This window comes from Schistocerca piceifrons, unplaced genomic scaffold (assembly GCF_021461385.2).
Source record: "Schistocerca piceifrons isolate TAMUIC-IGC-003096 unplaced genomic scaffold, iqSchPice1.1 HiC_scaffold_545, whole genome shotgun sequence".
NCBI classification, from domain to species: domain Eukaryota; kingdom Metazoa; phylum Arthropoda; class Insecta; order Orthoptera; family Acrididae; genus Schistocerca; species Schistocerca piceifrons.
The window spans coordinates 32,000-42,988 of record NW_025728783.1 but is presented as its reverse complement, the minus strand read 5'-3'; the positions used below and the strand labels follow the sequence as shown (position 1 = coordinate 42,988).

At 52.0% G+C, this 10,989-nt stretch overlaps 15 non-coding genes across 15 annotated transcripts; all 15 read left to right on the top strand.

The window, feature by feature from the left end:
* The first annotated feature begins 596 nt into the window (after positions 1–596).
* Trnav-aac lies at positions 597–669 on the top strand. The gene has a single exon. It is a non-coding gene; the product is annotated as a tRNA-Val (tRNA).
* Positions 670–1,843: 1,174 nt separating this feature from the next.
* Positions 1,844–1,916, top strand: Trnav-cac. Its single transcript has one exon. It is a non-coding gene; the product is annotated as a tRNA-Val (tRNA).
* Positions 1,917–2,074: 158 nt separating this feature from the next.
* Positions 2,075–2,147, top strand: Trnav-aac. The gene has a single exon. It is a non-coding gene; the product is annotated as a tRNA-Val (tRNA).
* Positions 2,148–2,707: 560 nt separating this feature from the next.
* Trnav-aac lies at positions 2,708–2,780 on the top strand. The gene has a single exon. It is a non-coding gene; the product is annotated as a tRNA-Val (tRNA).
* A 1,172-nt stretch (positions 2,781–3,952) lies between these two features.
* Positions 3,953–4,024, top strand: Trnav-cac. The gene has a single exon. It is a non-coding gene; the product is annotated as a tRNA-Val (tRNA).
* A 158-nt stretch (positions 4,025–4,182) lies between these two features.
* Positions 4,183–4,255, top strand: Trnav-aac. The gene has a single exon. It is a non-coding gene; the product is annotated as a tRNA-Val (tRNA).
* A 560-nt stretch (positions 4,256–4,815) lies between these two features.
* On the top strand, positions 4,816–4,888 carry Trnav-aac. The gene has a single exon. It is a non-coding gene; the product is annotated as a tRNA-Val (tRNA).
* A 1,174-nt stretch (positions 4,889–6,062) lies between these two features.
* Positions 6,063–6,135, top strand: Trnav-cac. The gene has a single exon. It is a non-coding gene; the product is annotated as a tRNA-Val (tRNA).
* Positions 6,136–6,292: 157 nt separating this feature from the next.
* Positions 6,293–6,365, top strand: Trnav-aac. The gene has a single exon. It is a non-coding gene; the product is annotated as a tRNA-Val (tRNA).
* A 560-nt stretch (positions 6,366–6,925) lies between these two features.
* On the top strand, positions 6,926–6,998 carry Trnav-aac. Its single transcript has one exon. It is a non-coding gene; the product is annotated as a tRNA-Val (tRNA).
* A 1,173-nt stretch (positions 6,999–8,171) lies between these two features.
* Trnav-cac lies at positions 8,172–8,244 on the top strand. Its single transcript has one exon. It is a non-coding gene; the product is annotated as a tRNA-Val (tRNA).
* A 158-nt stretch (positions 8,245–8,402) lies between these two features.
* On the top strand, positions 8,403–8,475 carry Trnav-aac. Its single transcript has one exon. It is a non-coding gene; the product is annotated as a tRNA-Val (tRNA).
* Positions 8,476–9,035: 560 nt separating this feature from the next.
* On the top strand, positions 9,036–9,108 carry Trnav-aac. The gene has a single exon. It is a non-coding gene; the product is annotated as a tRNA-Val (tRNA).
* A 1,172-nt stretch (positions 9,109–10,280) lies between these two features.
* Positions 10,281–10,353, top strand: Trnav-cac. The gene has a single exon. It is a non-coding gene; the product is annotated as a tRNA-Val (tRNA).
* A 158-nt stretch (positions 10,354–10,511) lies between these two features.
* Trnav-aac lies at positions 10,512–10,584 on the top strand. The gene has a single exon. It is a non-coding gene; the product is annotated as a tRNA-Val (tRNA).
* The last annotated feature ends 405 nt before the right edge of the window (positions 10,585–10,989 follow it).

Here is a 10,989-nt window from a genome sequence, read left to right as displayed (position 1 = left end):
TTGCCAATTATTCCAGTCCCTCGATGTCGTCCAGGGTGCCCTGGAAGTCTCGTGTACGCTGGCGGGATGGGGGCGGCCTTCCTGGGCTATCGGTACCTTCATGTAGAGCTGCCGCTGGGCTCGCACTGCTTGCTGCTGAGAAAGTGATTGCTTTTGCTGATATGACTTGCAATAACGACTGCGCGAAACGCCGCTATCTCGTTAGGGGTGCTACGGCAGACACCCTCTCGAGCACCCCGAAGACTTCTTGAGCCCTCGGCTGTGATGGGTTCCAGGCTGACAAAAGAACTGCCGTGTGTGCATTCGCCGACGAGAGAATGGCTGAGGCAAGTTTGAATGAACAAGGATGGATTGTAGGGTCCGTCGTTTCCGTAGTGTGGCGTTTATCACGTCTGCTTCACACGCAGAAGGTCCCCAGTTCGATCCCGGGTGGGAACAGTATTTTCCTGCCTATGTCGTATTGTCCTCCAATGAGCCACTTCGTGTGTGGATCTGCCGCACGTCCCTTCGTTTTGCAAGTACCACATTTATTGAATTTTTTAGTTACGATGGCAACATCACTACAAGTTGTCTGTGAAGGACGGTGCACACAATCAGTTTCCGTGGTGTAGCGGTTATCACGTCTGCCTAACACGCAGAAGGTCCCCGGTTCGATCCCGGGCGGAAACCCTTTTTCATCACTTTAAGCAAGACTTACTAACATGCATCTGCTACCACCTGTACCCGAAACCCTCGTAATCGCCTTCACGCGTCGGACCAGAGTGTCAATTGCTCACGTCGAATAAGAAATTCGTTTGATATTGACGGCGAGCTTTTTGCGCTGACTCAGCCACTGACGTGCGATCAGTTTGCACAAAACGCGTTGGCTCGTCCGGGATTTGAACCCGGGACCTCCTGCACCCTAAGCAGGAATTATACCCATTTTTTTTTTTTTTTTTTTTTGAACCTGTCTCCACTGTTAGGACACTAAGCAGTGTGGTTAGCTGCATTCAACCCCCGTGGCAATGTCTTGCAGTCCTCCAGCTTTGTTGACCACAGTTAGGTGCCTCGATAAGAGGTGGACAGGTGTCGCATCGCTCTCGCCGTCACTTGTTACCACGAATCGTACTTAACGTAGTTTTCTGCAAGCGTCAGCGTAGCGTCAGTCGAGCTAAGTCGGGCCAAGTCGCATAAGAGGAGCAACAAAATGCGCATTTCCGGTACCGGGAATCGAACCCGCGCCTCCTGGGTGAGAGCCAGGTACCCTAGCCACTTTTTTTTTTTATTTTTTTTTTTAACGCGTCGGACCAGAGTGTCAATTGCTCACATCGAATAAGAAGTTCATTTGATATTGACGGCGAGCTTTTTGCGCTGACTCAGCCACTGACGTGCGATCAGTTTGCACAAAACGCTAGGGCTCGTCCGGGATTTGAACCCGGGACCTCCTGCACCCTAAGCAGGAATCATACGCCTAGACCAACGAGCGCTGTGACACGGTGATTGCCAATTATTCCAGTCCCTCGATGTCGTCCAGGGTGCCCTGGAAGTCTCGTGTACCCTGGCGGGATGGGGCGGCCTTCCTGGGCTGTCGGTACCTTCATGTAGAGCTGCCGCTGGGCTCGCACTGCTTGCTGCTGAGAAAGTGATTGCTTTGCTGATATGACTCGCAATAACGACTGCGCGAAACGCCGCTATCTCGTTAGGGGTGCTACGGCAGACACCCTCTCGAGCACCCCGAAGACTTCTTGAGCCCTCGGCTGTGATGGGTTCCAGGCTGACAAAAGTTCTGTCGTGTGTGCATTCGCCGACGATAGAAAGGCTGAGGCAAGTTTGAGTGAAAAAGGATGGACTCGTCGTGTCCGTCGTTTCCGTAGTGTAGCGGTTATCACGTCTGCTTCACACGCAGAAGGTCCCCGGTTCGATCCCGGGCGGGAACAGTATTTTCCTGCCTATGTCGTATTGTCCTCCAATGAGCCACTTCGTGTGTGGATCTGCCGCACGTCCCTTCGTTTTGCAAGTACCACATTTATTGAATTTTTTAGTTACGATGGCAACATCACTACAAGTTGTCTGTGCAGTACGGTGCACACAAGCAGTTTCCGTGCTGTAGCGGTTATCACGTCTGTCTAACACGCAGAAGGTGCCCGGTTCGATCCCGGGCGGAAACACTTTTTCATCACTTTAAGCAAGACTTACTAACATGCATCTGCTCCTGGGCTATCGGTACCTTCATGTAGAGCTGCCGCTGGGATCGCACTGCCTGCTGCTGAGAAAGTGATTGCTTTTGCTGATATGACTTGCAATAACGACTGCGCGAAACGCCGCTATCTCGTTAGGGGTGCTACGGCAGACACCCTCTCGAGCACCCCGAAGACTTCTTGAGCCCTCGGCTGTGATGGGTTCCAGGCTGACAAAAGAACTGCCGTGTGTGCATTCGCCGACGAGAGAAAGGCTGAGGCAAGTTTGAGTGAACAAGGATGGACTCGTAGGGTCCGTCGTTTCCGTAGTGTGGCGTTTGTCACGCCTGCTTCACACGCAGATGGTCCCCAGTTCGATCCCGGGCGGGAACAGTATTTTCCTGCCTATGTCGTATTGTCCTCCAATGAGCCACTTCGTGTGTGGATCTGCCGCACGTCCCTTCGTTTTGCAAGTACCACATTTATTGAATTTTTTAGTTACGATGGCAACATCACTACAAGTTGTCTGTGAAGGACGGTGCACACAAGCAGTTTCCGTGGTGTAGCGGTTATCACGTCTGCCTAACACGCAGAAGGTCTCCGGTTCGATCCCGGGCGGAAACACTTTTTCATCACTTTAAGCAAGACTTACTAACATGCATCTGCTACCACCTGTACCCGAAACCTTCGTAATCGCCTTCACGCGTCGGACCAGAGTGTCAATTGCTCACGTCGAATAAGAAATTCGTTTGATATTGACGGCGAGCTTTTTGCGCTGACTCAGCCACTGACGTGCGATCAGTTTGCACAAAACGCGTTGGCTCGTCCGGGATTTGAACCCGGACCTCCTGCACCCTAAGCAGGAATTATACCCATTTTTTTTTTTTTTTTTTTTGAACCTGTCTCCACTGTTAGGACACTAAGCAGTGTGGTTAGCTGCATTCAACCCCCGTGGCAATGTCTTGCAGTCCTCCAGCTTTGTTGACCACAGTTAGGTGCCTCGATAAGAGGTGGACAGGTGTCGCATCGCTCTCGCCGTCACTTGTTACCACGAATCGTACTTAACGTAGTTTTCTGCAAGCGTCAGCGTAGCGTCAGTCGAGCTAAGTCGGTCCAAGTCGCATAAGAGGAGCAACAAAATGCGCATTTCCGGTACCGGGAATCGAACCCGCGCCTCCTGGGTGAGAGCCAGGTACCCTAGCCACTTTTTTTTTTTATTTTTTTTTTTAACGCGTCGGACCAGAGTGTCAATTGCTCACATCGAATAAGAAGTTCATTTGATATTGACGGCGAGCTTTTTGCGCTGACTCAGCCACTGACGTGCGATCAGTTTGCACAAAACGCTAGGGCTCGTCCGGGATTTGAACCCGGGACCTCCTGCACCCTAAGCAGGAATCATACGCCTAGACCAACGAGCGCTGTGACACGGTGATTGCCAATTATTCCAGTCCCTCGATGTCGTCCAGGGTGCCCTGGAAGTCTCGTGTACCCTGGCGGGATGGGGCGGCCTTCCTGGGCTGTCGGTACCTTCATGTAGAGCTGCCGCTGGGCTCGCACTGCTTGCTGCTGAGAAAGTGATTGCTTTGCTGATATGACTCGCAATAACGACTGCGCGAAACGCCGCTATCTCGTTAGGGGTGCTACGGCAGACACCCTCTCGAGCACCCCGAAGACTTCTTGAGCCCTCGGCTGTGATGGGTTCCAGGCTGACAAAAGTTCTGTCGTGTGTGCATTCGCCGACGATAGAAAGGCTGAGGCAAGTTTGAGTGAAAAAGGATGGACTCGTCGTGTCCGTCGTTTCCGTAGTGTAGCGGTTATCACGTCTGCTTCACACGCAGAAGGTCCCCGGTTCGATCCCGGCGGGAACAGTATTTTCCTGCCTATGTCGTATTGTCCTCCAATGAGCCACTTCGTGTGTGGATCTGCCGCACGTCCCTTCGTTTTGCAAGTACCACATTTATTGAATTTTTTAGTTACGATGGCAACATCACTACAAGTTGTCTGTGCAGTACGGTGCACACAAGCAGTTTCCGTGCTGTAGCGGTTATCACGTCTGTCTAACACGCAGAAGGTGCCCGGTTCGATCCCGGGCGGAAACACTTTTTCATCACTTTAAGCAAGACTTACTAACATGCATCTGCTCCTGGGCTATCGGTACCTTCATGTAGAGCTGCCGCTGGGATCGCACTGCCTGCTGCTGAGAAAGTGATTGCTTTTGCTGATATGACTTGCAATAACGACTGCGCGAAACGCCGCTATCTCGTTAGGGGTGCTACGGCAGACACCCTCTCGAGCACCCCGAAGACTTCTTGAGCCCTCGGCTGTGATGGGTTCCAGGCTGACAAAAGAACTGCCGTGTGTGCATTCGCCGACGAGAGAAAGGCTGAGGCAAGTTTGAGTGAACAAGGATGGACTCGTAGGGTCCGTCGTTTCCGTAGTGTGGCGTTTGTCACGCCTGCTTCACACGCAGATGGTCCCCAGTTCGATCCCGGGCGGGAACAGTATTTTCCTGCCTATGTCGTATTGTCCTCCAATGAGCCACTTCGTGTGTGGATCTGCCGCACGTCCCTTCGTTTTGCAAGTACCACATTTATTGAATTTTTTAGTTACGATGGCAACATCACTACAAGTTGTCTGTGAAGGACGGTGCACACAAGCAGTTTCCGTGGTGTAGCGGTTATCACGTCTGCCTAACACGCAGAAGGTCTCCGGTTCGATCCCGGGCGGAAACACTTTTTCATCACTTTAAGCAAGACTTACTAACATGCATCTGCTACCACCTGTACCCGAAACCTTCGTAATCGCCTTCACGCGTCGGACCAGAGTGTCAATTGCTCACGTCGAATAAGAAATTCGTTTGATATTGACGGCGAGCTTTTTGCGCTGACTCAGCCACTGACGTGCGATCAGTTTGCACAAAACGCGTTGGCTCGTCCGGGATTTGAACCCGGGACCTCCTGCACCCTAAGCAGGAATTATACCCATTTTTTTTTTTTTTTTTTTTGAACCTGTCTCCACTGTTAGGACACTAAGCAGTGTGGTTAGCTGCATTCAACCCCCGTGGCAATGTCTTGCAGTCCTCCAGCTTTGTTGACCACAGTTAGGTGCCTCGATAAGAGGTGGACAGGTGTCGCATCGCTCTCGCCGTCACTTGTTACCACGAATCGTACTTAACGTAGTTTTCTGCAAGCGTCAGCGTAGCGTCAGTCGAGCTAAGTCGGGCCAAGTCGCATAAGAGGAGCAACAAAATGCGCATTTCCGGTACCGGGAATCGAACCCGCGCCTCCTGGGTGAGAGCCAGGTACCCTAGCCACTTTTTTTTTTTATTTTTTTTTTTAACGCGTCGGACCAGAGTGTCAATTGCTCACATCGAATAAGAAGTTCATTTGATATTGACGGCGAGCTTTTTGCGCTGACTCAGCCACTGACGTGCGATCAGTTTGCACAAAACGCTAGGGCTCGTCCGGGATTTTGAACCCGGGACCTCCTGCACCCTAAGCAGGAATCATACGCCTAGACCAACGAGCGCTGTGACACGGTGATTGCCAATTATTCCAGTCCCTCGATGTCGTCCAGGGTGCCCTGGAAGTCTCGTGTACCCTGGCGGGATGGGGCGGCCTTCCTGGGCTGTCGGTACCTTCATGTAGAGCTGCCGCTGGGCTCGCACTGCTTGCTGCTGAGAAAGTGATTGCTTTGCTGATATGACTCGCAATAACGACTGCGCGAAACGCCGCTATCTCGTTAGGGGTGCTACGGCAGACACCCTCTCGAGCACCCCGAAGACTTCTTGAGCCCTCGGCTGTGATGGGTTCCAGGCTGACAAAAGTTCTGTCGTGTGTGCATTCGCCGACGATAGAAAGGCTGAGGCAAGTTTGAGTGAAAAAGGATGGACTCGTCGTGTCCGTCGTTTCCGTAGTGTAGCGGTTATCACGTCTGCTTCACACGCAGAAGGTCCCCGGTTCGATCCCGGGCGGGAACAGTATTTTCCTGCCTATGTCGTATTGTCCTCCAATGAGCCACTTCGTGTGTGGATCTGCGCACGTCCCTTCGTTTTGCAAGTACCACATTTATTGAATTTTTTAGTTACGATGGCAACATCACTACAAGTTGTCTGTGCAGTACGGTGCACACAAGCAGTTTCCGTGCTGTAGCGGTTATCACGTCTGTCTAACACGCAGAAGGTGCCCGGTTCGATCCCGGGCGGAAACACTTTTTCATCACTTTAAGCAAGACTTACTAACATGCATCTGCTCCTGGGCTATCGGTACCTTCATGTAGAGCTGCCGCTGGGATCGCACTGCCTGCTGCTGAGAAAGTGATTGCTTTTGCTGATATGACTTGCAATAACGACTGCGCGAAACGCCGCTATCTCGTTAGGGGTGCTACGGCAGACACCCTCTCGAGCACCCCGAAGACTTCTTGAGCCCTCGGCTGTGATGGGTTCCAGGCTGACAAAAGAACTGCCGTGTGTGCATTCGCCGACGAGAGAAAGGCTGAGGCAAGTTTGAGTGAACAAGGATGGACTCGTAGGGTCCGTCGTTTCCGTAGTGTGGCGTTTGTCACGCCTGCTTCACACGCAGATGGTCCCCAGTTCGATCCCGGGCGGGAACAGTATTTTCCTGCCTATGTCGTATTGTCCTCCAATGAGCCACTTCGTGTGTGGATCTGCCGCACGTCCCTTCGTTTTGCAAGTACCACATTTATTGAATTTTTTAGTTACGATGGCAACATCACTACAAGTTGTCTGTGAAGGACGGTGCACACAAGCAGTTTCCGTGGTGTAGCGGTTATCACGTCTGCCTAACACGCAGAAGGTCTCCGGTTCGATCCCGGGCGGAAACACTTTTTCATCACTTTAAGCAAGACTTACTAACATGCATCTGCTACCACCTGTACCCGAAACCTTCGTAATCGCCTTCACGCGTCGGACCAGAGTGTCAATTGCTCACGTCGAATAAGAAATTCGTTTGATATTGACGGCGAGCTTTTTGCGCTGACTCAGCCACTGACGTGCGATCAGTTTGCACAAAACGCGTTGGCTCGTCCGGGATTTGAACCCGGGACCTCCTGCACCCTAAGCAGGAATTATACCCATTTTTTTTTTTTTTTTTTTTGAACCTGTCTCCACTGTTAGGACACTAAGCAGTGTGGTTAGCTGCATTCAACCCCCGTGGCAATGTCTTGCAGTCCTCCAGCTTTGTTGACCACAGTTAGGTGCCTCGATAAGAGGTGGACAGGTGTCGCATCGCTCTCGCCGTCACTTGTTACCACGAATCGTACTTAACGTAGTTTTCTGCAAGCGTCAGCGTAGCGTCAGTCGAGCTAAGTCGGGCCAAGTCGCATAAGAGGAGCAACAAAATGCGCATTTCCGGTACCGGGAATCGAACCCGCGCCTCCTGGGTGAGAGCCAGGTACCCTAGCCACTTTTTTTTTTTATTTTTTTTTTTAACGCGTCGGACCAGAGTGTCAATTGCTCACATCGAATAAGAAGTTCATTTGATATTGACGGCGAGCTTTTTGCGCTGACTCAGCCACTGACGTGCGATCAGTTTGCACAAAACGCTAGGGCTCGTCCGGGATTTGAACCCGGGACCTCCTGCACCCTAAGCAGGAATCATACGCCTAGACCAACGAGCGCTGTGACACGGTGATTGCCAATTATTCCAGTCCCTCGATGTCGTCCAGGGTGCCCTGGAAGTCTCGTGTACCCTGGCGGGATGGGGCGGCCTTCCTGGGCTGTCGGTACCTTCATGTAGAGCTGCCGCTGGGCTCGCACTGCTTGCTGCTGAGAAAGTGATTGCTTTGCTGATATGACTCGCAATAACGACTGCGCGAAACGCCGCTATCTCGTTAGGGGTGCTACGGCAGACACCCTCTCGAGCACCCCGAAGACTTCTTGAGCCCTCGGCTGTGATGGGTTCCAGGCTGACAAAAGTTCTGTCGTGTGTGCATTCGCCGACGATAGAAAGGCTGAGGCAAGTTTGAGTGAAAAAGGATGGACTCGTCGTGTCCGTCGTTTCCGTAGTGTAGCGGTTATCACGTCTGCTTCACACGCAGAAGGTCCCCGGTTCGATCCCGGGCGGGAACAGTATTTTCCTGCCTATGTCGTATTGTCCTCCAATGAGCCACTTCGTGTGTGGATCTGCCGCACGTCCCTTCGTTTTGCAAGTACCACATTTATTGAATTTTTTAGTTACGATGGCAACATCACTACAAGTTGTCTGTGCAGTACGGTGCACACAAGCAGTTTCCGTGCTGTAGCGGTTATCACGTCTGTCTAACACGCAGAAGGTGCCCGGTTCGATCCCGGGCGGAAACACTTTTTCATCACTTTAAGCAAGACTTACTAACATGCATCTGCTCCTGGGCTATCGGTACCTTCATGTAGAGCTGCCGCTGGGATCGCACTGCCTGCTGCTGAGAAAGTGATTGCTTTTGCTGATATGACTTGCAATAACGACTGCGCGAAACGCCGCTATCTCGTTAGGGGTGCTACGGCAGACACCCTCTCGAGCACCCCGAAGACTTCTTGAGCCCTCGGCTGTGATGGGTTCCAGGCTGACAAAAGAACTGCCGTGTGTGCATTCGCCGACGAGAGAAAGGCTGAGGCAAGTTTGAGTGAACAAGGATGGACTCGTAGGGTCCGTCGTTTCCGTAGTGTGGCGTTTGTCACGCCTGCTTCACACGCAGATGGTCCCCAGTTCGATCCCGGGCGGGAACAGTATTTTCCTGCCTATGTCGTATTGTCCTCCAATGAGCCACTTCGTGTGTGGATCTGCCGCACGTCCCTTCGTTTTGCAAGTACCACATTTATTGAATTTTTTAGTTACGATGGCAACATCACTACAAGTTGTCTGTGAAGGACGGTGCACACAAGCAGTTTCCGTGGTGTAGCGGTTATCACGTCTGCCTAACACGCAGAAGGTCTCCGGTTCGATCCCGGGCGGAAACACTTTTTCATCACTTTAAGCAAGACTTACTAACATGCATCTGCTACCACCTGTACCCGAAACCTTCGTAATCGCCTTCACGCGTCGGACCAGAGTGTCAATTGCTCACGTCGAATAAGAAATTCGTTTGATATTGACGGCGAGCTTTTTGCGCTGACTCAGCCACTGACGTGCGATCAGTTTGCACAAAACGCGTTGGCTCGTCCGGGATTTGAACCCGGGACCTCCTGCACCCTAAGCAGGAATTATACCCATTTTTTTTTTTTTTTTTTTGAACCTGTCTCCACTGTTAGGACACTAAGCAGTGTGGTTAGCTGCATTCAACCCCCGTGGCAATGTCTTGCAGTCCTCCAGCTTTGTTGACCACAGTTAGGTGCCTCGATAAGAGGTGGACAGGTGTCGCATCGCTCTCGCCGTCACTTGTTACCACGAATCGTACTTAACGTAGTTTTCTGCAAGCGTCAGCGTAGCGTCAGTCGAGCTAAGTCGGGCCAAGTCGCATAAGAGGAGCAACAAAATGCGCATTTCCGGTACCGGGAATCGAACCCGCGCCTCCTGGGTGAGAGCCAGGTACCCTAGCCACTTTTTTTTTTTATTTTTTTTTTTAACGCGTCGGACCAGAGTGTCAATTGCTCACATCGAATAAGAAGTTCATTTGATATTGACGGCGAGCTTTTTGCGCTGACTCAGCCACTGACGTGCGATCAGTTTGCACAAAACGCTAGGGCTCGTCCGGGATTTGAACCCGGGACCTCCTGCACCCTAAGCAGGAATCATACGCCTAGACCAACGAGCGCTGTGACACGGTGATTGCCAATTATTCCAGTCCCTCGATGTCGTCCAGGGTGCCCTGGAAGTCTCGTGTACCCTGGCGGGATGGGGCGGCCTTCCTGGGCTGTCGGTACCTTCATGTAGAGCTGCCGCTGGGCTCGCACTGCTTGCTGCTGAGAAAGTGATTGCTTTGCTGATATGACTCGCAATAACGACTGCGCGAAACGCCGCTATCTCGTTAGGGGTGCTACGGCAGACACCCTCTCGAGCACCCCGAAGACTTCTTGAGCCCTCGGCTGTGATGGGTTCCAGGCTGACAAAAGTTCTGTCGTGTGTGCATTCGCCGACGATAGAAAGGCTGAGGCAAGTTTGAGTGAAAAAGGATGGACTCGTCGTGTCCGTCGTTTCCGTAGTGTAGCGGTTATCACGTCTGCTTCACACGCAGAAGGTCCCCGGTTCGATCCCGGGCGGGAACAGTATTTTCCTGCCTATGTCGTATTGTCCTCCAATGAGCCACTTCGTGTGTGGATCTGCCGCACGTCCCTTCGTTTTGCAAGTACCACATTTATTGAATTTTTTAGTTACGATGGCAACATCACTACAAGTTGTCTGTGCAGTACGGTGCACACAAGCAGTTTCCGTGCTGTAGCGGTTATCACGTCTGTCTAACACGCAGAAGGTGCCCGGTTCGATCCCGGGCGGAAACACTTTTTCATCACTTTAAGCAAGACTTACTAACATGCATCTGCTCCTGGGCTATCGGTACCTTCATGTAGAGCTGCCGCTGGGATCGCACTGCCTGCTGCTGAGAAAGTGATTGCTTTTGCTGATATGACTTGCAATAACGACTGCGCGAAACGCCGCTATCTCGTTAGGGGTGCTACGGCAGACACCCTCTCGAGCACCCCGAAGACTTCTTGAGCCCTCGGCTGTGATGGGTTCCAGGCTGACAAAAGAACTGCCGTGTGTGCATTCGCCGACGAGAGAAAGGCTGAGGCAAGTTTGAGTGAACAAGGATGGACTCGTAGGGTCCGTCGTTTCCGTAGTGTGGCGTTTGTCACGCCTGCTTCACACGCAGATGGTCCCCAGTTCGATCCCGGGCGGGAACAGTA